The sequence below is a fragment of the Kogia breviceps genome, chromosome 20 (assembly GCF_026419965.1).
Source record: "Kogia breviceps isolate mKogBre1 chromosome 20, mKogBre1 haplotype 1, whole genome shotgun sequence".
NCBI lineage: Eukaryota > Metazoa > Chordata > Mammalia > Artiodactyla > Physeteridae > Kogia > Kogia breviceps.
In genome coordinates this window covers 26,385,092-26,397,508 of record NC_081329.1, presented here as the reverse complement: position 1 = coordinate 26,397,508, position 12,417 = coordinate 26,385,092, and the positions used below count along the sequence as shown (strand labels likewise).

Sequence of the window (12,417 nt, the reverse complement as noted above, 5' to 3'; positions counted from 1 at the left end):
AGGTCAGAATGTGCTGAGTCCAGAGGCTGGCTGATGAGGAAACACTGGTCAGCAGAAAGCATTTTAAGGCTTTTCCTTTCCTAGGAGAAAGCTCTGATGCCCTTGTCCCCGGGGTGGAGCTCTTGGGCTAAGAAGGAGAGCTTGCACTGTGCTAAAAACCAGCTCGGTTTAAAATCCTGATCCTGCCATCTGCCAGCTGGGTGACATGGTGCAGGTCAGGAGACCTCTGCATGCCCCTTTAACAGAGTGGTGATGAATGCAAGCTCCTGTCTTGTAGGTCCGTGACGTCATCCCTATCAGGAGCAGAGGAAACCAGGACAACAGAACTTTGCAAACCTTGAGGTCTGCAGCTCAGTGAGACGGTGAGACCACTGGACTCCTAAAGAGCCTTCATTGTGGGTCAGCAGAAGAACTGAAGAGTTTTGACCTAGGACATTTTGATGCTCCAGGACAACTCCACCTGTGACGATGGAAATGTCCCATATCTGTACTCTACATAGAAGCCACAGGCCCCTAGCACCCAAATGTGGCTAGTGCAATTTGGGAACTGATTTTTTTTTTTTTTTTTTGGTACGCGGGCCTCTCACTGTTGTGGCCTCTCCCGTTGCGGAGCACAGGCTCCGGACGCACAGGCTCAGCGGCCATGGCTCACGGGCCCAGCCGCTCCGCGGCATGTGGGATCTAGCGGACCGGGGCACGAACCCGTGTCCCCTGCATCGGCAGGCGGATTCTCAACCACTGCGCCACCAGGGAAGCCCTGGGAACTGATTTTTAATTTGATTTGATGTTCACTTCTTAAACTTTAAGTACTCACAGATGGCTACTGTCTGGGACAACACAGTTCTAGAACAGTGGTTCTCAACTCAGGTTGCACATTGGAATCCTCCAGAAGCTTTAAAAAGTCTTGAAGACCTGACCTCATACCATTTAAATCCTAACATGAGAAGTAAGAGTTCCCTAGGTGATTGTAATGTGTAGCCAAGGTTGGGGTCCTCAGGAATGGGCAGGGATTTTGTTGTGTAGGCGCTTGTGTCACTCATGGCTCTTGCCTTGCTAAACAGGAGAGTGACGGAGACCGGCTTGCTCTGGGATGTAGCCACTTGGATTTTTCTCTATTGAGGACTTTGGTAAGTTTGCTCTTGGAACAAATTCTAGATGCCTCCAATTAGGGCAGGCTAATTGGTCTTGTTTTTTCACAGTCCTGGGCATGTGTCTCCCTTGGCTGATAGGATTGGAGAGCGCCCCTGAGTGGGGAGAGAGAATGGTTTGGGGGAGAGGTGGGAGGAAGGGATGTGGTCCAAGCATGCTACAAGAATAACGAGAGGCTTCCTCTCCAAGTTCTGAATAACCCTCCCCTCTTCCAGTTCCCCTTACACTTTCCCAAAGGGAAGTTTCATTTCATACCAGCGGTAGGAGGGCTTTAGTAGAAGGACACAGGGGGTTCCTACCTCCTTGTACAGAAATGTACCATTGATAACTTGAAACCCAATTAGACCAGGAGGGAAACACTTTGTTGGGACTGAAGGAGCCAGAATCGGGTTTTAATGAAAAACACATTTTATTTCTAAAATAACTCGTCTTATGTTCATTCCACAGAAAGTCCTCAGGGCTCAGAGAAGAGGAATGTAATAAAATGATAACAAGGGCGTCCAGGCCCCTCACAAAAGCACTGTCCCTGTAAGTGGTTACTTCAAGGGCATCTCCTGCTGCTTCCCCAGTCCTTGCTGGTGGTGACTGGTGGATCTTATTCTTATTTGAAGTCAATGCAGGTGAAGGCAGCCCCCTCAAAAGCTGGGAGGGAGTCTGCTGAGGGACACACAGGCTCTAGAAATGGAAACGGAGAGCAGAAGAGGTGTAATCAGACCGTCTTCAGAGCCCGCGGCTCTCCAGGTGTGCAGCCTGCTGGACGGTGCCTGAGCCGGGAGACCTCCCTCCCCACCGCCGCCCCTCAGCCCAGTTCCAACATCTCACCACCCAGCTGTGGAGAAGAGGCAAGGAAGGGTGAAATGAGCCTTCAAGGAAGGAGAGGCTCTCATCTGAAGACATAGAAAGGCTCAGAACTTCCAGTTCTGGATTTCTTGTTAATGGACCCTTAGACTTGACACAGCTTCATGTTTTCACCACATGAGCCACTTGGCTCTACTGGAGGGAAAGAATCCCTAAAGAGCACAGAAGTGTCAACAGCTGTTGATGGTTTCCCTTTCCACATTGACCCCGAGGCCCTTAGTACCGTTGTCCAGCAGTGATCACAGCCTCCTTTCTGATGGAAGGGAATTCCCTCCACCCAGGACTATGACCACTGCCTGTCTTCAGTACATACTAAGTAAAAAACGTGTTATAGGTAGTAATCTCATTTAATTCTCGAAATTATATCCATTTTGTTATCTACGTTTAACAGAAAGGATAAGTGGCTTATCCAAATCCCACGTCTGCTTTCTTTTTTTTAACAACTTTATTGGAATATAATTGCTTTACAATGGTGTGTTAGTTTCTGCTTTGTAACAAAGTGAATCAGTTATACATATACATATGTCCCCATATCTCTTCCCTCTTGCGTCTCCCTCCCTCCCACCCTTCCTATCCCACCCCTCTAGGTGGTCACAAAGCACCGAGCTGATCTCCCTGTGCTATGTGGCTACTTCCCACTAGCTATCTATTTTACACTTGGTAGTGTATATATGTCCATGTCACTCTCTCACTTTGTCCCAGCTTACCCTTCCCCCTCCCTGTGTCCTCAAGTCCATGCTCTAGTAGGTCTGTGTCTTTATTCCCATCCTGTCCCTAGGTTCTTCATGACCTTTTTTTTTTTTTTTTTTTTTTAGATTCCGTATACATGTGCTAGCATACGGTATTTGTTTTTCTCTTTCTGACTTACTTCACTCTGTATGACAGTCTCTAGGTCCATCCACCTCACTCAATTTCACTTCTTTTTATGGCTGAGTAATATTCCATTGTATATATGTGCCACATCTTCTTTATCCATTCATCTGTCGATGGACACTTAGGTTGCTTCCATGTCCTGGCTATTGTAAATAGAGCTGCAATGCACTTTGTGGTACATGACTCTTTTTGCATTATGGTTTTCTCAGGGTATATGCCCAGTAGTGGGATTGCTGGGTCGTATGGTAGTTCTATTGTTAGTTTTTTAAGGAACCTCCATACTGTTCTCCATAGTGGCTGTACCAATTTACATTCCCACCAACAGTGCAAGAGGATTCCCGTTTCTCCACGCCCTCTCCAGCATTTATTGTTTGTAGATTTTTTGATGATGGCCATTCTGACCGGTGTGAGAAGATATCTCATTGTAGTTTTGATTTGCATTTCTCTAATGATTAATGATGTTGAGCATCCTTTCATGTGTTTGTTGGCAATCTGTATATCTTCTTTGGAGAAATGTCTGTTTAGGTCTTCTGCCCATTTTTAGATTAGGTTGTTTGTTTTTTTGATATTGAGCTGCATGAGCTGCTTAGAATTTGAACCTGTGCTCCTAACCTCGGCACTATTAGGTGAGGGATAGGCTGGAGCGCCCCCTCGTGGTCATGGCGCAAAACCAACAGTTCCTGCCTAATTGTCATTGCTCTTCCATTATTACGGATCTCTTCTTTCCAAACCCTGGCCATTAAAGTGATAGTCTTAACTCCCAAATTTCATCCTCCTTCCACCCTAGCCCTTATTTCTAACTCTTTCCAGAGAGCCCTAAACTCTCATCTGATATCTAACTTGAAACTATGCACCCTATCCCTTGGGACTCTTTATATTAAAAACAAACAACGAAACAAAAAAAAACCTCGCAGATCTTCCCAAATAATTTTTTCTGCATCATTCCATTTCCTAGCATTAAGCAACCTCTGGCTTTTCTCTGAAGACTCCATTTATCTTGTAACCATCTCCAGCATATCCTTCTCTCCTTCCTTTCCCTGAACTGAACAGAAGGTGGGTTGGCAAGTCTGTGCTTTCCACCACTGCCCCCAACCATCGTTTCGTGACCTTTATCCAACGACCTTGCCAAGTTGAGATTCACACACCAGAATTTGTAACACTTTCTTTCCTTAAGCTGGCTCACAGGCTTCCTTTTCTTGCTCAAATCCGAGGGATTCCAACATGAAAACTGATCAGCCTCCCAAATCTACTCGGGCACAATTCAAGTTCCACATCCTCAGGGAGCTCGCTCTCGCCTCCACGGAGCTGCTCAGCTGGGCGACAGTCAAGATCGTCGTGGGCAGCTTGGCAGTAGGTTCTCTGAAGCTAATGGGACTAGGTTTGAATTCTGGGCCTGTCACTTGTGTGCCTCGGAGCCAATGGCCCAGCCATCTGTAGCTTTAATTTATTCATCTGTAAAATGGGATAATAATAATACCTTACCGACTGGGGTGTTACAGAGATTTAATGAGATAGTACACAGAAATGGCGTAGCATATTATCTGGCACTTTGACACCACAATCCACGTTAGCTGGAATTATTATTATTATCATCATCATCACTGAGAATTGCTCCACTACTTAGTTCTTGAACTCGTACATTTTCCGAGACCATAAGCTCCTCCCTGCTTTTACCTTTCTGGCCCCTTCATTTCATGAAAGCAAATCTTAATTCTCGTTGGGCTCTTGCCCATCATTCATTACTCACTGGGTTCCTGTTACATTCTGGGTAGTACTTCTCACAACCACCCTCCCCTCTCAGGCCCCCAGCCTCTTTCCGTCTCAGTGGATTGCCTTTCCTTTCACTCTCTTGAATTCAAGTCTCCCCTACCTGAGTTCCTTCAAGGTCTCGCCTCTATGCTCAGCACCTCTGCTTCTTCTTTGTCGTTTTATTCACCATCTCTTTCTTCATTGTTCTCACAGGCAGGGAGGTCTGCACTTTTTCCTCATTCCAGCGAGTCTCTCTACCTGTGCTCTTAACTCCATCCTTTCCTACCATCTCTAAGCCTGGGATCCCACAAGTCTTCTCAGTGCAGTCCTCACGCTCCTCAGCCAGGCTTGATGAGAATTTCTCCTCCTGTAGCTTCCAGAGATCTGCCCAATTCTGTCTCCTCCCTTAATTCCTCTCCCCCTCCTCCTTTAAAAGTTTCATTTGGTATCTTCTCCTCTTCTTTTCACCCCATCCTTGTGAGCTGTTCGTTAGGCTCTGCCTGTTGACTTTTACTTTCTGTGCTCTCCTCTCCCTCTAGGTGGTCTAATTCTCCTTGCGTATCCACGTAGTTCACAGCCATGTCTAGCTCCAGGCTGAAGAGCAGGTGCACATCTCCAGTTATCTGTTGGGCACAAGCTTCATGCGTTCAGTTACCATCAGAGCTGAGCATCATCTGTGTTGAGTCATCATATTCCAAGCGCCAGCCCTCTTTCCTCCAACTCCCTTCTTTCTTCCATATTTCTACTCATGGTACCACCCTTCTCCCTTTTCCATAGATTCAAAACTTCAGAGTCAAGGTTGAAATTTCTTTTTCCTATAATCGCTGCATCTAATCAGTTATCATTTTCCATAGACTCTCTACCCAGGATGTCTTTCATCTCTTTCTCCTTCTTTACGCTTCCACTGGCTCTAAACTGATTCATGGTCTCATCTTCTTGGACTGTCATAATACCTGCCCTATGTCATCACTTCCAGATTCTTTTCCTTCCAACACATCCTATCATTATACTATTGTTTGTACGTTACTTTCTAAAGTCAACTGTGTTCATGACTCAATGCATTAATTCAATCATTCACTCAGTCATTTGTTCATTTCTAAAATTGTTTGAGTTCTTTCTTTGCACAAAGCCTTACAGATAGATGAAATAAGACACAGTGTTTTTATATAGAGTTATTAGATAATAGCTAAAATGTACACATTTAAAATGTCAGTGGTCCAACATGGTAGAGTCACAGTTTCATGCAGATATGAGGCAGGAGGAAGGGTGGGCTGTTTCACACATACCTTTGATGTCCAGCTCTTCCATCCAGTGGCTCCATCATCTTTTAGAGAGAGCTCTGGAGACCTCTTCCAGAACCTCTGTACTTGGTCAGCAGAAAAGGGAGCACATGAAACGACGCAGGAGACGGCTTAGAGGCCAGGCTTGGAAGTGGTACACATCGCTTCTATCCACATTTCTATCTGCATTTCACAGACAGAGCTGCGTAGGGCTGGGTAACGTAGTCTATTGATACTTGCTAAAAGAAAGAAAAAAAAAAAAAGCAGAGATATAAGTGAGGCCGAGCAGCTCTGACACTGAGAGCATATACAGTTTTGTAAGGACAGTCAAATAAACTGACGATCAAAAAACAATGCACCCATTGCCCACTGACGTCTCAATGAGGCATCCTTCCCAGGCTAGGTTTTAAAATGTTTCCCCTTGCACCCCCTTTGTTAAAGCCACCACTCACTCCTCATCAAAATGAACAGGTGCAAGAGCTTGAGGAGAGCACAATTAAACACACGCTTGGATCTGTAGCCACTCCCTACTCTACAGCATCCGTGGAAAGCTTGGCAAACAGGAAGACATCCCACCCAGCCCTGGAAGTCTCAGGGGAGGCACGGAGGTCCCAGCACATGGCTCTGGATTTCCTCCCACCCTCATCTCCCAAGCATGGACCTAACCTGAATAAATAGAGGGGGAGGAAAACAGGAAGCAGTAAAATACTTCAGTGGAAAGTAAACACACAGCAAAGGCACGGGCCTTCTCTCTGCCTATTAGGCTCTGTGGGAAGCTGAGAAAAGCAGAATCTCTGAGGAAAGTCCCCTCTTGCGGTTTTGATCTGTCTCCCATTCTGCCCACTCTTTCCCCAGCCTGTGCACGAACATACGCTCACATAACCCTGCTTCCCCACTCCCTGTCCCTCCCCTGGAATAGGCCAATCCCGTGGAGGGTGTGCAAGACCACAATACATTTATTCTAAATTGAAGTATGGGTAGAATGCTGTTTATCAACACTTTTCTATATTGTTCATCTCTCTCTTTGTTAAGCTTTTTACCAATGCTGTTGAAAATGGAGTCATTCAGTGATCCAATCGTGCCCCTAAATGAATCACTGCCATACATGAAAAACTTTGGACCAGGGGTCTGGAGGCCTGGAGTGTTGTTCTAGCTCGGTCTCTGCCACCTAGCTTCAGTTTCCTTGTTTGTAAAATGACAGAGCAGGAATAGATGATATCTAAGGAGAGAAAGCAAGACACCCTGTGTCCTAGTCTAAGGCCATGAGCATGCAGAAGCCCTGCAGCTACTATCAGATGTGTGGACTTTAATGAAGTAGGCATGATATTTACTTGTGGGAACATTCTTTTGTCCAAGAGATGGTCTGTGTCTAGGGCAGCCAATCGAGTGTCTCAGAGCTCCTAAAAGGTATCCATGTGAAATGAACAAAGTTAACCTTTAATTATTTTGAAAGTATAGTTGTAGGGTCTTCTAACACCAATTTGAAAAGGACAATGAACCACTTTGGGGTGCCAGTGTGTGGTCCTACACATAACAAAACATATATTCTGTAACATACATCTTCTGTTGTTTCTCCAAATCTTAACCATTCGAGGAAAGATTGCTTTTAGCGGAGGAGAGAACTAGATAACTTCATTCTCACACTTACTCCTTACTCTGATCATGACAGTTATCCCAACATTCCTTTGCACATGAGATTTATTGAACGTGACCTATGGGCTAAAGTGTTCTCCAACCTCAAGAAACATCTTGAAACCTTAGACCATCTCTGCCCTGGCACAGGGCCAAGGAGCTAGGACTATATGGCTGAATGCCTCCTAGAAGTTGACCAGATAGCCACAATCAAGGTCCCTGTGTCCTCACAGTGGGATAGTGACTCCTCATGCTTTGCCATGACTCTGGACCAGTGCATTTCCATTGCCCCACTCCTGACAGATGAAACTTGACTTTACATCAAAAAAATCTCTTTCCTGTAACCTCTCTTGGGTACTAATAGGTTTTTGGCCTGAGATTTACTGCATTATGGTTTCATGATGAAATTGGGGAAGAAGAGCTATGTTTTCAGAGGCTCTGTCAGTGCACAGCAGGTCCCCTCCAGACAATGAGGCTACTGTGGAGGAGAAGAGAGCCTGCTGGGGCAGATCCCAGATGGTTTGATTTAGGAGGTGCACACATCTGCCAGGCACTGCAGAACCATCGTGATGTGCCAGAGGAATCCAGGTTTCAGAGAGAGACTGAAGCACTGGATTCGCGGACTGCCTCCATAGGAGCATGGCTGGGGTTCTCATTTCCCTCCCGGTTTCAGGATATGAGTTCCTCAGTAGCTTGATGGTGTTTTCAGTGTAGTCCTAACCTGCCTGGTGTTTCCAAAGTTGATGTTGACTTCCTATCCTCTCATTCCATCTTTACCAGCCTGCAGAGTTTCCGGGCTCAGGACCCCGGGGACCATGTTTCCTTTGAACTCTTTGCTCTTGGACTGAGGTGAAACGGACACCTTCATGACCTTGGAAATGCAACTATTGCCAAGTCCCTGTATCACTTTGAAGCGAGTCACTTCAAAAGTGAAGTGACTATGCCATCATTGGAGTATGCCATCAACATACTATCAGGATAGTCTTTGGAGCGTGGTATTATATTTGAAACAGAAGTGTATGCTTACAAATTACTAACACTAGCACCCCAAAGAGGTTTGGCATGAGAGTATGGGTTCAGAAACACACCATTTTTATTGTGACTTAGGGGTCAGGAGGCATGACCACTGTGACCTAAAGGTGACAATATTCTTCTCTCTGTCCCACTCCTCATGCATGCCCTGGCCAATTAAATTATTGGAATTCATATTATTGAAAATTGCATTTCTGAAAGTGTAACTCTTTGCATATTGGTCTCCTCTCTAGAAAGCAAAACGAGCCAGGGATTATATCTTTTCATTTTTCTAAAAAGAAAAACATCAATGTTCAGAAAGAGCCTGGCACATGGAATGTCTTTAACAAATATTTATCAATGAATGAATGAAATGTATGTATTCTGATTTGAGACACGACACCAAAGAAATTATATAACCTTAGCCAAATTTCTTCATATCTATAAGCATCTAATTCTATGTCTCAAAAACAAAAGGATTTTTACTAAATGATTTGGGAAGTTGCTTTGCATTCCAATATTCTAAGATACTTTTTCTTATTTCAAGATATCTGGGGTTCGGGTTTGTACAAATTCAATTACTATACAAGGGAAACAATAAAGTTGAAGTTATGGGCTTGTCTCAAGAAATACCTACAATAAGTTAAGTCAATGGCGTTCCTAAGGCCCATTAAGAATTTTAACATTTTTCTCTATGGTGGGTGATGCAAACTGCATTGTTAATTTATGCATTAATAGTTCAGTGCCTAGGGCTAAAATTAGAGAGAGGGAAATATGGATACTGGCAGTGCTTTTCCCCTCGGTCAAATATTAAAAATGAGTCAATGTGGTTAGGTTAGGTATAAATAGTCATTAAAGGGAAATACTAGATTAATGTATTACCTTTTTTTTTTTTACTTGCCTTGAAGAAAGATCAGAAAAGAAGAGATTTTGAGTCAATTATGAAGAAAGAAGATGTAACAAATGAAACACCTCAGAAAGAGGTGAAACATAGGAAAGACAGATGCTACTTCTCTCAGATATATCTCTAACCCACTGCAGTCACCACCTGAAAAGAATTTTGAGTAGAAGTAAAAATGCTTTTATTGTACAAATCCTTTGTCTGAAGATAATAGACGCCTACCTGTGGGAATTGCAAAACACTTCCAAATAGTTTTCTGAAGAATCCAGAAGTTTCCAGGATTAAAAAGAAGTGCAGGGTAAGGCTTGATTTGTCCAGTCACTTTTTGCACCAAGTTCCAGGCCTCTACTTTCTCTTTCTCTCTCTTTTTTTCTTTTTCTTAATTGCAGTATAGCTGACATACCGTGTTGTGTTAGTTTCAGGTGTACAGCAAAGCGATTCAGTTATACATCTATATATGTTTTCTTTCAGATTATTTTCCATATTCTCTTTCAGTCCCCACCTCTCCTGTCCCTTCCCTACAGGATCTTTCCCCATGTGTGGACACACCTTCCTTCTTGATTCATCAAGCATCACTAGGCCAATGCGATTGTGTGCAATAGACTTGGTGATATTTGGGGTGTAATGGAGAGCTCTGAGGGATAGTACAGACGCACATGTAACGTGAAGCCATGTTTTCAGCCTTATTGCCATAGAACGGTTTTCAGAAATATCTTGGTCCTGCCATTCGTTGGGATGCCTTTCACCATTGCTCTAGAACTGTCTCGTTTCCTCTCCTGCTCTCCATCTCAGGATCCCCATTCTCTTCTGAGGCATCAAAGAGAATATCGTGGAAGTTTTCTGGGTTGGATTTCCCTTAATCATTAGGCTTCTGTTACTTTTGCATAATCAGAAGAGTCCAGAGAGGCTGAGTGACCAGCATCCCCTCAATACTTGCTTTTCTAAATGGCATTTTCCTCTTGCGTAACATATGTATATGTATAACCCCTTATATTTGCCTTCATAATGATGTCGTTTTTTTGTCATCCAAAGTGGCCTGAGTCATATTTTGGTACCAGTGGCCAGCATCTCCCACCCAAGCAGCTCCGAGCGTACAAATATTCCCTTTGCCTCTTCAAATCTGACCGTACAGCAGTGTCACCTGAGGAGCATTTTCTTTTCTTTTCTTTTCTTTCTGTCATAAAATATGGATATTTTATTCCAGCTCTGGGAAATGAAAAACAAAGAGGAGGTGGGAACACATCCTTCCACACACTATTCTAATTTAGCTGACATTAATTCAGAAAAGCTAAAGCAAATATATATGTGCATATGTATACATATTTATAGATACACATACATATTTTTTCAGATTTTAGTCTCATCTGTGTTCATATATTTATTTTTATTGTTTTATAAATACCCTTAAAAGTCATCAAATGCATCCTAATACTTCTACCTCTCTGTCCTCATCTATCCTTTGATATTGTTTGGATAGTATTCAATTTGTGTTTTAATCACTTATGTGATTTGTCTAACTGTACATTCAAAGATGTAAGGGAAAAACTTGGTTTAAATTATACTCTATGCATCACAATTACCCATTACATGATTTTTTTTCGTCATTATTCGCAACTTCACACATCTTGTAGTTCTCTATGCAGGCTATTTCAGCTTCTAGTGCTGTACATATCTACATCTTCTGGAAGGGTCTGCCTGTGATCCATGAGCTTGGGGTCAGGCATAAACTGTAGCACCTGAGGTGGATTCTGGTTTGGTCTTTGTTTCAGAGCTAAGTTCTGTTGGCAAGGCATAACTCAGGTTGTGAGCTGTTTTTGAAGGTATCTCTACTTCATCAGAGCTTCCTAGCTTAGTTTTTTCTTTTGGTTCAGGAAATGACTCTTTTTTGTTGTTTTTTGTCCACAATGATTGAACTGCTTCATAAATTTGCTGGCTTGGGCTTCCCTGGTGGCGCAGTGGTTGAGAATCCGCCTGCCGATGCAGGGGTCACGGGTTCGTGCCCTGGTCCGGGAAGATCCCACATGCCGCGGAGCAACTAAGCCCGTGAGCCATGGCCGCTAGGCCTGCGCGTCCGGAGCCTGTGCTCCGCAACGGGAGAGGCCACAGCAGTGAGAGGCCCGCATACCGCAAAAAAAAAAAAAAAAAAAAAAAAAAAAAAAATTTGCTGGCTTATAGCACATGCCTTTTTCCCAGTTACCTTTGCAATCATTACTGATTGAACAGGGTAGAGAACAGTTGCTCCTAAAGTGGCCAGTTCCAGTGGATAAGCAATTCTCTTAAACCTAGAACCTTTTCTCGCTGAAATGAAGGCTGCCAATCCTGGAACTGTAATCACACCAATTTTCGGAAGAAAGTCTCGAGGTGGATTCTTCAAACAGACGTATGCATCTTTTCCAAATTGTACTGTATCCATTATCCCATTTTCCACAAAGACATAAACACCCTTGCACCAGCCAATATAATGACCAGCTGTAGTGCAAACGGACACAAAGCCCATTTGTAAATCACCGGGCTGTTATTCAACATATTTAGACTGGAGAGGTGGCGCAGTATATACGGGGAGCTGCTTTGATTTCACTAGCTGCTTTTTGGACTCCTCTTCTTTGGCCACATGTGCACTTACAGATGCACATATTAGACCTGCTGGCATGGTTGTCTGCTTTCCCATCCTAACAGCCGCCATAGCTTTGGCCCTCTCCGCCCAGGTCTTCGCACAGAGAGGGGCTTGAGGAGCATTTTAAAAATGCATTATTTGGGGTACCATTGTAAGCCTAATAAGAAGGATTTGGGGAGGGGGGTTGATTGAGTTCAGAGCCCATGAGTCTGAAATTTTCAAACTCTTTACACATTATGCTTGGGTAGCTGGTCTCAGGACCGGCCATTCGGAGTTGCTCCCATAAAGCACGATGGTCCTCCGTGGTCAGTCCAGTTTCCTCTGTTTTTTCTTTCTTTCCCTTCCCCCAT

At 43.9% G+C, this 12,417-nt stretch overlaps 1 pseudogene; it reads right to left on the bottom strand.

The window, feature by feature from the left end:
• Nucleotides 1–11,102: 11,102 nt before the first annotated feature.
• Nucleotides 11,103–12,136, bottom strand: LOC131747389 (MICOS complex subunit MIC27-like; annotated as a pseudogene).
• Between the last annotated feature and the right edge of the window lie 281 nt (nt 12,137–12,417).